At 42.3% G+C, this 17,236-nt stretch overlaps 1 protein-coding gene across 34 annotated transcripts in view; it reads left to right on the forward strand.

Moving 5' to 3' along the window:
* The window catches only part of EPB41L3 (erythrocyte membrane protein band 4.1 like 3), a 227,110-nt gene that overhangs the window by 155,643 nt on the left and 54,231 nt on the right, over nt 1-17,236 (forward strand). The window lies entirely within an intron of this gene.

Genomic DNA, 17,236 nt, shown 5'->3' on the forward strand with positions numbered 1-17,236 from the left:
ACCAGGCTATTGACAGAAAAGCAAAAGTGCACATCTTCAGCTGGTTGTAAATACCTGCTTTGGAGTAGAGGTGTTCTCAGCCCCGGTTCATCGTGTTAAAAATGGTACGCATGTCACTATTTGGCAGGTAGACACGAATTACTCGAAAATGTCAGCTGACTCTCCCTGAGGCGGTGTGTAAGGCCCCCTAACGTCCAGCAGCATTCATGTATTCTATTTTATTTTGTTTTTGAATTTCCAGAGTGATTCTGCTTAGGCTTGGGATATTTACATCATTCTGCTTAGAGCTTGGGCAGGGAAGGAGACATGAAGAGCGGGCATCGAACACATTTGAAACATCAGGGGTACTTGAGGCAGACGAGGCTGGAAAGGAAGGCCAAGGACCCATCCGAGGGGATGGGTTTGATGTGCTAACAAGGTTGGGTATCGTTTAGATACTTTGACTTTCTATCTCTGAGTCCGTTACAAACTACTATAAACTTAGCAACGTGAAACCACATGTTTGTCGTCACATTTTTCAGCCGGTCCTCTGCGTGGGTCTCCTACAGCAGAAATCAGATTATTCACTGATTGAATCTTCATCTGGAGGCCGAATGAGGGAAAGAGCCACCTTCATGCTCCTTTGAGCTCTTGGCAGAATTCGTGTTCTCCTGGTTGTAAGCCTGGGGACCTGGCTGTTGGCTGGGGACCAGTCTTTGCTACAGTCTGCTCTCGGGGCCTTGCCACGAGGCCCCCCTCAGTCTCAGCAGCACAGAACCTCCCTCACTTTGAGTCTGGTTACCTTCAAATCTTTCTGCCTCCCCTGATGTTACCAGCCTGAAAAAACTCTGCCTTTAAGGGCTCACACAGTCAGGTCAGGCCAGGCCCACCCAGATTATGTCCCGATCTTAAGGTCAGCTGTGCCATCAGAGCATAACCTGACCACTGGAGTGAGATCCACCCTATTCACAGCTCCAAGGATTGGGATTGTGCAGGAAATCTTAGGGCCATCTTAGAATTCTGCCCCTCACAAGAGGTGATGGGGTTTCTGGGGCTTTACCTAGGGGAGCTCTTGGGCCATTTGTGTTTTTAAAACATACTTCTGTTAAATAGTCATCGAAGAGGAAGAGACTCAAAACAGGGACGTTAGTCAGCTCTGGCAGTGAATGCAGCAAGACATGCTAAGGACCAGAACTGAGGCAGCAGCAGTGGCATAGAGGGGAGAGAATGGGTTTTCAGGAACTGTCCTGAAAAGGAGCAGAGTTGATTAATTAGATGTGGGGTGGGGATATGGGTAAGTGATAACAGACAGTAACTTATAATGACTTCCTAATTTCTGGATCAAGTGGAGTGGCTGCATAGACAGATGTAGACTACAAGGAGAAAAGTTGATAGGGGAAGATAATGAATTTAATTCAGAACGATCGAGTTTAAAGTGCCCGGAATATGAAAGTAGCAATCTGCTACTGTAAATGGATGTGTCGTTCAGCATTTGGTAGAGAGGCCGGATTGGCAGGCTTCGTGGGAGCCATTATCTTCTATACTAATTCACACTTGGGAGTGGAGGAGATTGCGAGGATAGTCAATGAATGAATAAGAAGAAGGAGGCTAGCAGAGCCCTGGGGGAACACTAGCATTTAAAGTTGGGAATGGAGCGAGCTTGGTCAAAGCTCCTCCCCATGCCTCCTGTTCTTCCCTACACCCAATCCCCGTCCCTTTTTGCCATTAGCTTGTGCGCTGGGTGTGCATGACCCCATGGGGACATTATAAGAGTGACTGTGGTTGGCTGAGTATCCTTCAAATAGTTCAAAGAGAGAGCCTATGTAGAAAAGCATCCCAGATATCATTTTATAAATGCCATTAAAGCATTGGTTACACTATTGGGTGTAGAAGACAGGAAGCTGGAGATTGTGTAAGGTACCATCCCCTGAGAAAAAATGAAGTGTTGGGCACAAGTCTTGTGCCCCCCTCCAGTTTGTTGTCTGTTCTCCTTTTATTTCTGTAATTTGGTTTTTTGCCATCCTTTGGGCTTTAGGCTTTCCATTACACAAAGCGGTAAGAACCGTAACATTACGCTCCTTACGAGGAATGACTGATCCCTGATTTCTTTGAACTACTTAACAACTGTTAGGAGTAGTTTCACGTCGGCATACTGTATAGTTGTGATTTTTAAGGCACCATAATTATACTTTAAGCTGTGAAGGAGTGGTCTCGTTTAGAAAGCTTTCTTAAAATGTTTATCTCGAAGTTGAAAAAATAAACCCTTTATGCGTAGCGTCCCGGAGCTTTCCAGTTTGGACTATGGTGAGGACCTGCTTCTCTTTCAGGTATTACCCCCTGCCCCACCCCTGTCTCCCCTTCTCCCTGGTCCGGGGAAGAAGGCATCTCGTACTGAACTCTTGGTTTGCTTCCCTCTCTCTACAGCAAAGAAGCAAAGGATTCTTTTTCTCTCCTATCTCTGGGCTGTGTGGACCAGCCAATGCACTTTAGGCTTTTTATTTGTTTTTCCTAGGAGAGGTCATGGATTCCAAGCTGTGGGAGCTCTCTGTTGGAACGCATAACATTTCCATCCATAAAGCTAGCTTCCTATAGCTTGTTGGTATGGTCTCCCTTACGTGACGACTAGTAGGGATATCGTATTTCTAGATAAGTGAAATTTAGGTCTTTGTCTTGCTTCTCCTGCCAAGGCTGCTCTGTTTTGTTGGTGTTGCCTGGTGACTGTTTCCTGCGGTCTTGGTCCAGGATATCTCTACAAATGGCAAATTAAAATGGCCAGATTAGATATTAATTCATGAATTGCTTTGATCAGTGGAGGTTTCCTTCTTGTCAACACATAACACCTCCTTGCTGTGTGGGAATGTATTTTTTTCAGTGTGACAGACAGCTGTGTTGAACTGGTATGTACATTTGGTGTCATTTTCTAGCAGGAGTGAAAGAAAATCCTATCTCTAAGTCCCGTTCCCGCTTCGGAATGCCCCGCGTTTTCCCTGCTGCTGCTTATGGGAATGAGTGATGGTGTCCAGATGTACACAGCCAGTACAAGGAACTGGTTCTTATGATGGTGTTTGGAAAACTGGAAAGAATAAAGAGACTTGTTATTTCTTATGGAATGCCATGGTGACAGCAAATAAAGTCACTAAAGAGCCACCACATTCTTCAGGGAAATGCCATTAGACTGAGCATGTCAAGCTCATGAATGGTTTTAGATGGTTACCCCAAGCAAAATGCTTCAGTCTAATGTGCCCAGTTATTCCTTTGGGGGAAAAAAAAAAAAGCTATCTAAAATGCCATGATCTGCAGACCTTTAATAGTACACTGGCCAAGAATTGATCAGGAGAAAGAAGCCCACCAAAATCACATTTGGAAATGCGATGCACTTCAGAAATACATATTATTTGACTTGGGGCTTTTCTTCATCCCCTGCCACGTTCTAACAAGGACTTCAGGTGTTTTTATGTAAGTGCACATGATGGCATGAGAAGAAAATAAATTGATAGAGAACAGCACCAAAAGAAAATGGAAGAAGCCAGGAAGGAGGTCAGTCCCAAAACACACGTCCTGAGCTCTTTACCAGACCCTGGGGAGGAAACCTCGACTCTCAGTGTCTGCACTATAAAAACACATCAGTTTCAAAAGTTTCCATAGAAGCACGTTTTTTCCAAGTCCAGTTGTTTGAGAAAACACTCCAATGCAGCTCTCTGCTAGCTGCTGCTTCTTCCCTGAATAGCCGTCCGGAAAGTCTCCATGGCTGTTACTTCTCAGTCTAACCTTCAGTAAGCAGCAAGTAATGATTTGTCAGTTGGAGATTACGTTCCTCGTTAATTATCTGAGATGCAATGCCTTTTATGTTGTCTGTTTATTGCAGAACTGTGTTTTTTAATAGCAGAACTAGAGGGGATATAGACATCTCTCAGGAGAGGTGAGAGCTTCACAGAGACATGTTCCCAAAGAGAATATCACCCTCCTTCTGGAAGGACTTGGGCCAGGACGTACTTGAGGTCAAGCAAATAGCTGGGGTTAATATTTGGATCTAGGCCATTGTAGAGACAAAAAGATGCTCCAGGTCCCAACTCTGTACTCTGTAGACCATGACTTAAGTGATTTCAGCTCAGAGAAACCTGAAAGCTTCAGGAGTTTCTTGTACACTCTTCAGGATAACCTCAAACCAAACTCTCTGCCCAGGTGTGTAAATATAAACCATCTCCTTTATACAGGATTATTAAAACTGTAAGCCCATTAAATGTTGTGATTGCCACAAAAATGCTGAGTTCAGTTTTAGGACCGCTTTCAGGGGGCGGGCTGGTTGCATATTTGAGGGTGAACTCCCCAATCTGCTGTTGACATTGATTTTGTATTGTCCTCAATTAGATGAGGGAGAAGAGACCGTTCTTCCTACTTTGCCAGAGAATCCAGAGAACTTCCCTGTACTGTGTATGGGTTGCCATCCACTCTCGTCGCAAGACCCTACCTACACTGTGTGGTGTGAAAGTGCAGGTCTGTTGATCCTGGAAGATCAGGCTGATCTCATACAGTGGAGTCCAGAGAGGTCCCTGGAAACCATGATCCTCCTTACATTTTTCTGTTTCAGAGTGAGGGGTAAAGGGTGTATCAGATGGTAGTAATGGAGTGGAACCATAGCTCCTGGAGGAAAACTTGAGAAATTTATTAACAAGTTAACCTGCAACATTGGAACGAGAATTTTATTTTATTTTATTTTATTTTATTTTATTTTATTTTATTTTATTTTATTTTATTTTATTTTATTTTACTTTACTTTACTGTACTTTACTGTACTTCACTTCACTTCATTTTATTTTTTGTTAAATAGAATTTATTGTCAAATTGGTTTCCATACAACACCCAGTGCTCATCCCAACAGGTGCCCTCCTCAATGCCCATCACCCACCCTCCCCTCCCTCCCACCCCCCATCAACCCTCAGTTTGTTCTCAGTTTTTAAGAGTCTCTTATGTTTTGGCTCCCTCCCTCTCTAACTTACTTACTTACTTATTTATTTTTCCTTCCCCTCCTCCATGGTCTTCTGTTAAGTTTCTCAGGATCCACATATGAGTGAAAACATATGGTATCTCTCTTTCTCTGCCTGACTTATTTCACTTAGCATAATATCTTCCAGTTCCATACACGTTGCTGCAAATGGTCAGATTTCATTCTTTCTCATTGCCACATAGTATTCCATTGTGTGTATAAACCACAATTTTTTTATCCATTCATCAGTTGATGGATATTTTGGCTCTTTCCATAATTTGGCTATTGTTGAAAGCACTGCTATAAACATTGGGGTGCAAGTGCCCCTATGCATCAGCACTCCTGTGTCCCTTGGGTAGATTCCTAGCAGTGCTATTGCTGGGTCATAGGGTAGGTTTATTTTTAATCTTTTGAGGAACCTCCTCACTATTTTCCAGAGTGGCTGCACCAGTTTGCATTCCCACCAACAGTGCAAGAGGTGAACAGGAATTTTAAAAACTAGCAGGTTTTTCATTTGTGGGAATACGGTGTTGCCTTCATGCAAAACATGGGAGGAAAAAAAATTTGCAACATTCTAAGATCGGGCTAGAGCAGATGATACATACCCACGTGGTAGGAAAATACAAGTAAATTGGTCATGAACAAATCACAAAGATCAGAGCAGTTTTTGAAGAGTTTTGAAACAAGACATCAACCCCAGATGCATGCATTTATTTAGCTTGATTTTCTTTACTAAAAAAAAAAAATCATAATTCTGCTCTATGCCAGGCCCTGTGCTAGGTGTGGGAATCCAGTCATGAGTAAAAGCTGCTTTCCTGAGCCTCAGCTGTTAGTAACACCATAGAGATCATATAGAAACCAGTGTAAAAGTGCCACCCTGACCAGTGCAGTGCAGGGGCTGTGTAAGCACGTCCTCTGGGATTTGAGCCGAGTCCTGGTGCTGTAGGAGAGATCTCAAAGATGGGCAGGTAGAACGTTCCAGGATGCAAAGATGGCTTGTGCAGATTTTTTTTTTTCTTTTTGGCAGGGGGAAGCCTGGGAGGAGAAGGGGCTGAGAGAAGGCTGTCTACAGAATGTGGAAACTGGGGAGGGGCTTTGTGGTAGAAAAGCCAGAGAGGCAGGCAGGGCCTCCCAGGCTGCAGTGGTCCAACCTTCACACTTGGGCTAGCTGTGTTCCAGAGCGTCTCTTGCTACTGAATCTGACAGTGAAACACTGGTCTTCCCACATGGACCTATTCTCCCTGAGGTTTTTAACGTAAAAACAGAAGTTAAAAGAAATGTGGTAACATCCCAGAGGGGACCTCCCTGGAGTTTGACTTCACATCCCACAGTGCATCCAGGATCACAGGCATTTTGCTGCCTGGCCATCCTTGGGAGATGGGGATGGGGCTAGTTTATAGAACCAACAGTAAAAGAAGGGGAAAAGGCATCTCCTGAGCCCCTGGGAACGTCTGTAAGTCTCTCAGGCCCAGACCTCCCAGTTTAACCGTGAGTGCAGGTAAGCTCCAGAAAAGATAGTTGCTTTCTCTTGAGTGCAAGATAAAGCAGACTAATCTGGACGAGCGTGTGATACTTTGCTCTTTGCTTGAAGAGAATATTTTTAATTTTCTTGTCATAAAAAAAATGTTAGGGTTGTTTCTTCAGGCAAAAGCCTGGGCCTGCTTGAAAAGCAAGTTTTCTTGATTTAATTTGCTGGATCAGTTTTTATGTGATTGTTATTTACTACCATTCGCTAATGCTACTTACCGCTTTTTTTTTTAACCACAAAACTTAAATAATCATCTTAGATTCAGTTAAGAGCAGTGACTAACATTCTTTTCAGGTTAAATGAGTACTTAGAGCTGTTGGAGTAAGGGCGACCTTCTGCCCTTCTAACTTTTCTTAACGCTGCAGACCTGAGGAAGAGACGGGGCCTGTCTGGTCTGATTCTAGAATTAGGACCAGGCCTCCCTTTTCCTTAGCTGGGATGAGCAGCCTCCTCCCCACCCCCATTCACAGGAGTGGGGACTGACAAGCAAAGAGGATTAGTGCTGGCTTTCCAGGATTGTGAGCTCAGGCAGCATTAAGGCGGGATGCCCCCGATACAGTGGTGTCAGAAAACAATACTGACCTTTGACACGTACAGCCAACTGTACCCCAGAGTGGCCCATATGAGGCATTAAACACATCAGAAAAAGTTGAAGTGTATATCAAATCAAGATATTTAATTATCGAAAAGGCTTTTTCTCTCTCTCTCTACTGGATTTTAAATACTAATCTAAATTATAATATGCTCACATGAAGGCTGATAGAAGTAGCACATAGAGTGAGATCATCTATCCTACTTTTTCCAGAGGTTTGTGTTTCATTCTAGGTCTTTCGTACACTGTAATATCACTTAAATTTAAAATGGTAAAATGATACAATTACATCTTAAAATTATGTGAGTTGTTGATACCATAGCCCTGATATCCTTCCTCTTCCTGCTCTCAGCCTTGCCCTATGAATAGGCTAACATAGTTGATGGAAAGAACACAGGTTCACTTGTTACCTATTTGTTTAAAGCAATGACAATATTATTCTTGCACTTTTTGATCGTCGATGCCTTATAGACTTGAAAAGTGACCATGCTGCAAATTGATACTCATGAAATTGATATTAACAGAACTCATGTTTTCATTGTCAACATTTACATTGCCCACAGCTCTTTATTTGACCAAATGAACTATACATCACGATTTGAGTTTGTGTGTGTGTGCGTGCGTGCGTGCGTGTGTTTGAGAATTGTCTTAAGAAAGAGATTAAGTACTTCCTCTGACAGGAAAGAATTCTCAAAGTTCCACGTCATTCAGAATTAGACCCTGTGGTTATTTTACATTATTCAAGTTTGTTTCTCTTGCAAACATTCTGCTTCCCTAGGCCTCCTTTTCTGCATTCATTTTGCACACTTTGGCTTAGTGACCTGAATCCTTAGCAGATTAACAACAGGAAATGTTGTCTGATAGTTCACTGCCAACATCTCATATGTGTGATGTGAAACTCTTTGTAAAAAAACCGAGCCCAATGTTTTTGCTGTCCAAGAAGAAGCATGCTTCACTGGAAAGCTATTATCTACCACAGTGCATGTCTCTGAGCACAAAAGTCTGATTTCAAATAGAGACTGAAATTGCTTCAACAAATGAAGGCAGAAACAGATTGTGGCTGAGTGAAAAAGGCCTCTTTTTAAAAAAGTGGAGAGGCTTCCTGTTCAGGAAGGGACTCTTGTCGCCAATGTGCTAAAAGTAACTGTGCACTGAGTCTGAGTCAAAACATAGGACAACTCTATTGCGTTCGAACAATTCATTCTTGTTTTGCCAGGACTATATGCCATATGGATGATTCTGTAACCATCTTCTGTTTTGGCCTAGAATGTACCAAAACAAGCCAGTGCACCCAATGTATATTAACCAGTGTGTGTGTGTGTGTGTGTGTGTGTAAATGATAATTTAATGTACCCTCGGCTTATGGATATAATACTATTTTTCAGCAATTTCCCAGCTTTACCTACACGGTGATATTTGTTTTTCACAAGAGAAATGGGATGATTCCATTGCTGGACTATATGCTAACTACCTTGGATATAAATTAAAAAAATAAATAATTTTTAAAAAGAAAGAAATGGGATGATTTCACTGCAGAAGGAATAGGCTTCCCACAGTATGCTGTTCTCTGCACCGAATTTCAGCATTAGAAACCCCAAATTTATTGGGCTCCCTATTGAAAGGGCCTACTCGGAGTCAGCAGCATTGATTGCCTGTTTCTTTCCATGAGCTAGGCAGTGTGCCTTCCTGTTTTATCTCAAGTATTGGTATTATTTCCATTTGATAATGAAGGCAGTGAAGCTCAGAAAGGTTGAATAACTAGTCCAACCTCACAGAGCCAGCTAGTTATAGAACCAGGGTCCATCCTCAGGGCCGTCTTCTATTCCTCATATAGAGCATGGAATGTTGAGAAAACAAACTTGAGTAGGTAATGATGCCCATTTTAAAGATGTTTCAGTAATGCTAGATGAATCATGATCTCTGGGTAACTGAGACATGGACTGGAATCACTATTTTGTTTAAAAACTTACCAAGACCAGGGTCGCCTGGGTGGCTCAGTTGGTTAAGCATCTGACTTTGGCTCAGGTCATGGTCTTGTGTTCCATAGGTTCGAGCCCCGTGTCGGGCTCTGTGCGGACAGCTCAGAACCTGGAGCCTGCTTCGGATTCTGTCTCCCTCTCACTGCCCCTCCCCTGCTCGCGCTCTGTCTCTGTCTCTTTCAAATGTTTTAAAATACACATTTAAAAATTAAAAAAAAAAAAACTTACCAAGACCAGAAAAGAGTTTCATATTCATATTTTAACAGAACACTCCAGATCATCACTGCTAACTTAACTGAGCAAGAAGTGTGGCAGAATAATTACTAATGGGCTGATTGTGGTAGAGTCGTTGAGAAACATTGATTGATTTGAAAGAGGTAACCACCAAGACTTTCTGAAAAGCTGATGGCTCATGGATTTAAAGAAAGGGCTGCAAGTATATGGGACATGTAGACAGAGGAAATTTCATGTCTGCCTCTCTTGTCAGCCCTGTCTAAATATACTGTCTGGATTACATGCGGGATCAGCACAAAGGCTGGAAGGTCCCATTAAATCCCGTCCCTGCAGGAATGGATTCTAGCAGTGGCGATGTGGATGATGCTGTACTAATTACTGAACTGGGTGTTGAACTACATGTAAGCCAGGAAACCCAAAACGGAGGTAGGTCCACATAAGGCAGCTGGAGCCATTTCTTGCTTCTTAGACCTTTCTAGACCTCAGATCTCTCAAAAGGGTTTTGTGGACTGTTGTCTCTGATCAGACACCATAAGCTTTTGTTCCTGGGTTGACCAAGGCCCCTTGGTATTTTCCAGATGTGGATTTAAAAAAAAAAAAATCCACTTAAATCTTAGGGCAGACAGTAGAATGTTTTTCTATCATGAGTCCAAAAGAGAAAATGGTAAACCTGGGAAAAGCTGACTGACATAGAGTCAGGGTGTCTGATTTGGGCTCAAGATCTGGCCTAGTTTGCCAAGCGTTTCACATGTTCCTAAACTCCAGGTACGCTGTGATGCAATCGTTTAGAAATAGAATTCTGATTGACCTTTGGAAATAAGGAAAATAGAAAAAGCATTCAGTGCAGAAAAATGCTATCAGGGCAGGAAGCATGAAGAAAAATGATGGCATTTTGCTTGAAGGTAATGTGAGGGAAAATGATTCAGATTCATGCCATTAGTATTTATTAGGCACATATGTTGAATGCCTGCTGTATCAGGGAACACCGTATCAGGAGCATTAAAAAGATGGACAGATGGGGCGCCTGGATGGCTCAGTTCGCTAAGCGTCTGACTTTGGCTCAGGTCACGATCTCACGATTTGTGAGTTCAAGTCCCACCTCAGGCTCTGTTGAGCACAGAGCCCACTTTGGGTCCTCTGTCCCTTGCCCCCCCCACTGCCCCTCCCCCACTTGCGCGCGCGCGCTCTCTCTCTCTCAAATATTTTTAAAAATTAGACTTTATTATTTTTTTTAACGTTTATTTATTTTTGAGGCAGAGACAGAGCATGAACAGGGGAGGGTCAGAGAGAGAGGGAGACACAGAATCCGAAACAGGCTCCAGGCTCTGAGCTGTCAGCACACAGCCCGATGTGGGGCTCGAACTCATGGACCGCAAGATCATGACCTGAGCCAAAGTCGGACACTTAACCGACTGAGCCACCCAGCTGCCACTAAAAAAAAAATTTTTTTTTTTAAATAGACAGTTTGCTGTCTTTGGGGAACAGAAATACAAGTTCACAACAAACAGCAGTACATAGAAGAATTTAATCTCCGGAAGAAAATCCGTGGTCTATTCAAGGAAGATACGTGACAGAATAAACTACCTATATTGACACACCCTCAGATTTCAAAATAGCTAAAATAAGGTACAAAAGTGTCACTTTTCCTAAAATGTCATACATTTTCCCTTGTATTAACACAAGTGGTTTTAAATCGAAGCCAGTGTCACAAGAGGGTTTCCCCCCCATTTTTCAGTATGATAGTTGAAAGAAATGCATACGTGAATAGCGAGAGTTAACACACACACATACCCGGTGCCGGTTTGGTCCCCGTGCCCTTCCTGAAAGAGCAAGAACTGACGGTTAGCTCCTGTTCTCAGGCAAAGCAGCTTGCTCTGCCTCATTTTCCTCGTGATTGTGAAGCTTCAGGTAGATAGGAACCATAACCAGCTTCCAGAGCTAGGAGATGATATTTGGCTTTTGCCGATTTCTCTAATTTCTCCTCTTCTTTGGAGGAGAGCTTCGCTCTGGCCAAGTTCTAGCTCTGTGAGCCTGAAGAAAAAAAAACACAATCTACGGTTAAGTCTTGTGTCGAGACTTAGGACAGTCTGTGCTCCCTGCTTGGGCACACGTGGTCTTAAACACAGGTTAAGAACTGATTTCCGGAGATGTGAGCATCAGGGCAGAGCACCTTTGGGGGACCCCATGCAGGGGTAGTTGTTTCCAGGTCAGCTGAAGGCCATGTACAACCAGCCCCTCACTGGGCCCTTCTCTGTGTTTGCTCCTCCCAGTCACCACCTTAACCTGCTAAGGAAGCCGTTAATGCTTCTGTGCTATTACAAAAGGGGAAGCCAAGACATTTATTAACCTACCCGGGCTTATTCTTTAGTAATGTAGCAGGTTGTAGAGGACAAGTCCATATTTAGCTCTGCAAAGGCAAAACGTCATCCCTTGGAAAAGAAAAATCTCAAACTCACAAACATTTGTTTTGCATATCCATGGCTTAAAATTTAGCAAGTTTTTTTTTTTTTTTATCATGGTTTATCATTTCTCATTTGTACCATTTTATTCCGGTACTGGGCTTGTTTGTCGTTTCTTGAGAACTTATATTTCTTAAGAAAACTTGTTGGATTGGAGGCCCCTGGGTGGCTCAGTCGGTTAAGCATCTAACTTTGGCTCAGGTCATGATTTCATGGTTTTTGGGTCTTGAGTCCCGTATCGGGCTCTGTGCTGACAGCTCGGAGCCTGGATCCTGTTCAGATTCTGTGTCTCCCTCTCTCTCTGCCCCTCCCCTGCTCATGCTCTGTCCCTCTCAAAAAATGAATAAACATTAAATATTTTAAAAGCCCGTTGGATTACATTTTAATTATGTGTGTACATAAATTTTATCATAATGTAGCTATGAGTATGGGTACAAGAGTCTTAAAGGAAACTAGGTCTAAACTCATTCTGAAAAGTTACACATTTTCTTTAAAAAATGGCTTTAGGGGCGCCTGGGTGGTGCAGTCGGTTAAGTGTCTGACTTCAGCCAGGTCACGATCTCGCAGTCCGTGAGTTCGAGCCCCGCGTTAGGCTCTGGGCTGATGGCTCAGAGCCTGGAGCCTGTTTCCGATTCTGTGTCTCCCTCTCTCTCTCTGCCCCTCCCCCGTTCATGCTCTGTCTCTCTCTGTCCCAAAAATAAATAAACGTTGAAAAAAAAATTTTTTTTTAAATGGCTTTAGAGTACTCATATTTAAGATTTTAAGTCATAAACATAATTTAAAGTGTCCCTTTCAACCGTGCCTACGTGAATCACCTAGGAATCTTGAAAAACGTGTAAACACCTTGGGGCCAGCTTCAGAAATTCTGGTTCGATGAGATGGGTTTCTGGGCATTGGCATTTTTAAAATATGCCCAGGATCCATGCAAACCATGGCTTTAAAATAGTGCTTTTACAACATTGGTTATGATATGCTAATGAGTAAAATTATACATGAAGTTTTATCGCATCACCTTTTTGATCTCTTAACAGTGTTTGACCGAAACGAAACTCCATAAAAGATGAATGTAGGATGCTGCTGCCGGTAGGCTCATCTCTGTGGTCAGTAGGGATATAAGTTGCGTACACAGGCAGCTGTGATATAAGGCAGACTATGGCAGGTGCCTTCTTGGTGCTATATAGTGCCATAATATCCAGAGGAGAGAGAGAGTGGCTGGGAGGACAGGAAATGCTTTAACGAAGTACAGTAGAGAAGCGTCATGACAATGAGAGAGACTTGACATGCAGTGGGCAGAGTAAGTGGGGGACATTTAGAACGTCAGTATGGATAGTGCCTGATACGATTGAAACACATCAAACCCGATTCAATCCATGAGTTCATAGTGGTCATTTAATTGATGGTTTGGGATGATGCAGCAAGGAGCTCGTTATCTTGAAACTGGATGAAGGAGCAAAGGAGTGAGCATTGATCCTAACCTACCTTTCATCATGAAACTGTGTTTATGCAGCAAATAATACTGACAGAGAAGTAGCTCCTCATAGACATACTCCCGACTAATAAATGCAGGAGGAATCATTAGGATTCATATATGCTCATCTTGCAACTTCAAATTAATGGATCTAGGGCAATGATCATCAGGGACTGCTAATATCACAAAAAAGGCAAGTGTCACTTTTTGCCTCCTGATGAAATTGCATTGCATCACTCGATGGAAAATAGTGAAACCAGAATCAGATCAAGCTTCTAGATTTAACTGCCAAGTTACAGGAAATACAGGAGACCGAGGAACACGTGAAGTTATACCATGGAGATGCAAACAGTAAGGTCTAGACTGAGGGAACTCTACGACCTGGTCTCTTACATTAATTCCAAGGGTGAAGCCAAGATAAATGGAGAACTTGCAGATTGAGGCTAAAGAGATACGTCAGCCAATTGCAGTGTATAGACTTCTCAAACTGAAAAAGAAATAAAAATGTTTGAAACAATAGGGGAAATTAAAACACAGGCAGTCTCTGACTTACGGTGGTTAATGTAACTGGCTGTTTTTTGACTTTATGATGGTGTGAAAGTGACGCTCGTTCAGTAGAAACAGTATTTCAAATTTTGAATGTGGATCTTCTTCTAGGCTAGTGATATGTGGTAGATAACAGGCTATAGTAGCCGCTCCCAGGCAGCTGGGCCACCAACGGGGGTAAATAACCCATACACTTTATACTCATTCTCTGCCCTTGCAGCCCTTCTGTTGTTCCCTAAACCACCTGAGATACTCGATGCTTGATTACAGAATGGACTTTTTGTCAGATGACTTTGCCCAACGATAGACCATTGTAAGCGTTCTGAGCACGTTTGAGTGAGACTAGGCTGAGCTATGATGTTTGGTAGGTTAGGTACATTAAATGCATTTTTTAACTTAGGGTATTTTCAACTTACCATCAATTTGTGGAGCATAACCCATTGTAAACTGAGAAAGAAAGGTCTGTACTGACTACATATTTGATGATACCCATGGCTGCCAATTTTGTTTAAATGTGACAAAGGTATTGAGATTACTTTTTTAAAAAGAATAGAGGTGCCTGGGTGGCTCAGCTGGGCATCTGACTCTTGGTTTCGGTTCAGGTCATGATCTCATGGTTTGTGAATTCAAGCCCTATGTCAGGCTCTGGACTGACAGTGTGGAACCTGCTTGGGATTCTTTCTCTCCCTGTGTCGCTCTACCCCTCCCCTGCTTGCTCCCTCTCTCTCTCTCTCTCTCTCTCTCTCTCTCTCTCTCTCTCTCTCAAAGTAAATCTTTAAAAATAAATAAAAGAATAGGGTTACATACTAAGACATAGAGATAAAATTATTTGCTGACATGCTTCAGAATAACCAGGGGAAGGATGAAGCGAGTGGAACGCAAGGTGACCCAAGCTCGTGGTCCTCAGAAGGCATTTGTTGAGGTTGGGTGACAAGTTTACAGGGCTTCATTATATGTCCGCTCTACTTTTGTATGTGTTTGAAATTCCCCACACTAAAACATTTGCAAGTGATTTTTAAAAAATACTCTTCTAGGGGCACCTGGGTGGCTCAGTCGGTTAAGCGGCCGACTTTGGCTCAGGTCCTGATCTCACGCTTCATGAGTTCCAGCCCTGCGTAGGGTTCTCTATCAGCACAGAGCCCACTTTGGATCCTCTGTGCCCCCTTCTGTCTGCTTCTCCCTCTCCCCCTCCCCATGCACGTGTGCGCACACACTTTCTGTCTCAAAAATACTTAAATGGCTCTTCTAATGGACAAATAAAAATAATAAATTTTATCACGGACTTGCCAGAGGATGCTGGTTGATGAGCGGTACAATTGAAAACTAATGTTTTACAGGCACTGTTGTTAAAGATACTGAATGACCTTTGACTTGGGGGAAGTTTCATTGATGCTGCCGAAAATCTTATTTTGTGTGCTTGTGTTTGAGTAGTGATGGCAGCTGTGTCCTCTCGAATTTAGCGCTCAAAGAAAGCAAAGCCTCTGAACCTCAGCTAATCTGCCGTTTTGTTGTTTGTAGTTTGGATTTCCTAGTTGTGCGGGCTAGTTCCTGAGCAATCACTTCTCTCCATCGCCCAGCCTGTGTTTGTTACCAGATCACGGTGGGTTTTCTTGCAGGCATTTTATTTAGACTCGGGGTTCCTGTGTGTGCGCACAGAATACAAGGCGCATGGCAGCTTTTCCTAGGATGATTTAATTTTACCATTGGCATGTGTTGTGATTAAAGTTTTTGATTTCTCTAAAATGTTTAGTCTTAATAAAAATTTCAAGTTTTCCAGTATGGAGTTTCATCAAAAACTTAAAAACAGAACTACGCTACGACCCAGCAGTTGCACTACTAGATATTTATGCAGGGGATACAGGCGTACCATTTCAAAGGGACACATGCACCCCAACAGCAATGCTATCGACAAAAGCCAAAATGTGGAGAGAGCCCAAATGTCCATCCACAGGTGAATGGATAAAGAAGATGTGGTGTATATATGCATATACACACACATACACAACGGGATATTACTCGGCACTCCAAAAGAATGAAATCTTGCCATTTGCAACTACATGGATGGAACTGGAGGGTATTATGCTAAGTGAAATTAGAGAAAGACAAATATCATATGACTTCACTCACACAAGGACCTACAGACACAGAACAGATGAACATAAGGGAAGGGAAGCAAAAATAATATAAAAACAGGGAGAGGGACAAAACATAAGAGACTTTTAAATATAGAGAACAAACAGGGTTACTGGAGAGGTTGTCGGAGGGGGATGGTCTAAATGGGTAGGGGGCATTAAGGAATCAGCTCCTGAAATCATTGTTGCACTCTATGCTAACTAACTTGGATGTAAATTTAAAAATAAAAGTAAAAAAATTAAGTTTTCATTTACTCGTGATAAAAATAAAATCATTTGGAGCTCAACTTTGTTAACCTTTTTTAGTGTTTAATGAATTATTAACCATTTAAAATAAGGCATTAAGTATTTTTGTCCCTCTTCTTCTCCTTTCAATGAATAGAACTTTTTTGAGCAGTTTTATGTTTACAGAAAAATGAAGCAGAAAGTACAGAGACTTTTCATATAACCCCCTCAAACTCTCTTCTCCCTGCTCCCCTCTTTCCCTGGTTTTAACATTTTATATTAGTGTGCTACATCTGTTGTAATTGATGAACCAACGTTGATACACAATTATAACTAAAGTCCATAGTTTACATTAAGGTTCACTCTGTGTGGTATAGCTCTGGGTTTGGACAAATGTGTAATGACATGTAGCCACCAACATAGTATCATCCAGTGTTGTTTTACTCCCCTGACGATCCTCTGTGTTCCACCCGTTCACCCCTCCCTCCCTAACCCCTGGCAACTGCTGATCTTTTTATGGTCTCCATAGTTTTGCGTTTTCCAAAATGTCATATAGCTGGAATCATACATACAACCATTTCAGATTGGTGTCTTTCACTTAGTAGTAGGCATTCGCGGTTCCTCCATGTCTTTTCATGGCTTGATTGCTCGTTTCTTTTTAGTGCTGAATAATATTCCGATGTCTGGATTGTAACAGGATTTGTAACAGAATTTATCCACTCGCCCGCTGAAGGACATCTTGGTTGCTTCCAAGTTTTGACAGTTTTAAATAAAGCTTCTATAAGAATCGATGTGCAGGTTTCTGTATATATGTGAATACATGAGTATGATAGCTGGATCATATATTAAGAGTCTGTTTAGTTTTGTAGAAACTGCTAGACCATCTTCCAAAGTGGCTGTGCCATTTTGCATTCCCACCAGCAAGGAATAAGAATTGCCATTGCTCCACACCCTTGAAAACATTTAGCGTTGTCTGTGTTTTAAATTTTAGCCATTCTCATGGGCGTGTAGTGGTATCTTGTTTTAATCTGCAATTCTCTAATGGCATATGATGATGAACATCTCTCCACATGCTTTTCTTGACATCTGGATACCTTTGGTGAAGCATCT

The sequence above is a fragment of the Acinonyx jubatus genome, chromosome D3 (genome assembly GCF_027475565.1).
Source record: "Acinonyx jubatus isolate Ajub_Pintada_27869175 chromosome D3, VMU_Ajub_asm_v1.0, whole genome shotgun sequence".
Classification (NCBI taxonomy): domain Eukaryota; kingdom Metazoa; phylum Chordata; class Mammalia; order Carnivora; family Felidae; genus Acinonyx; species Acinonyx jubatus.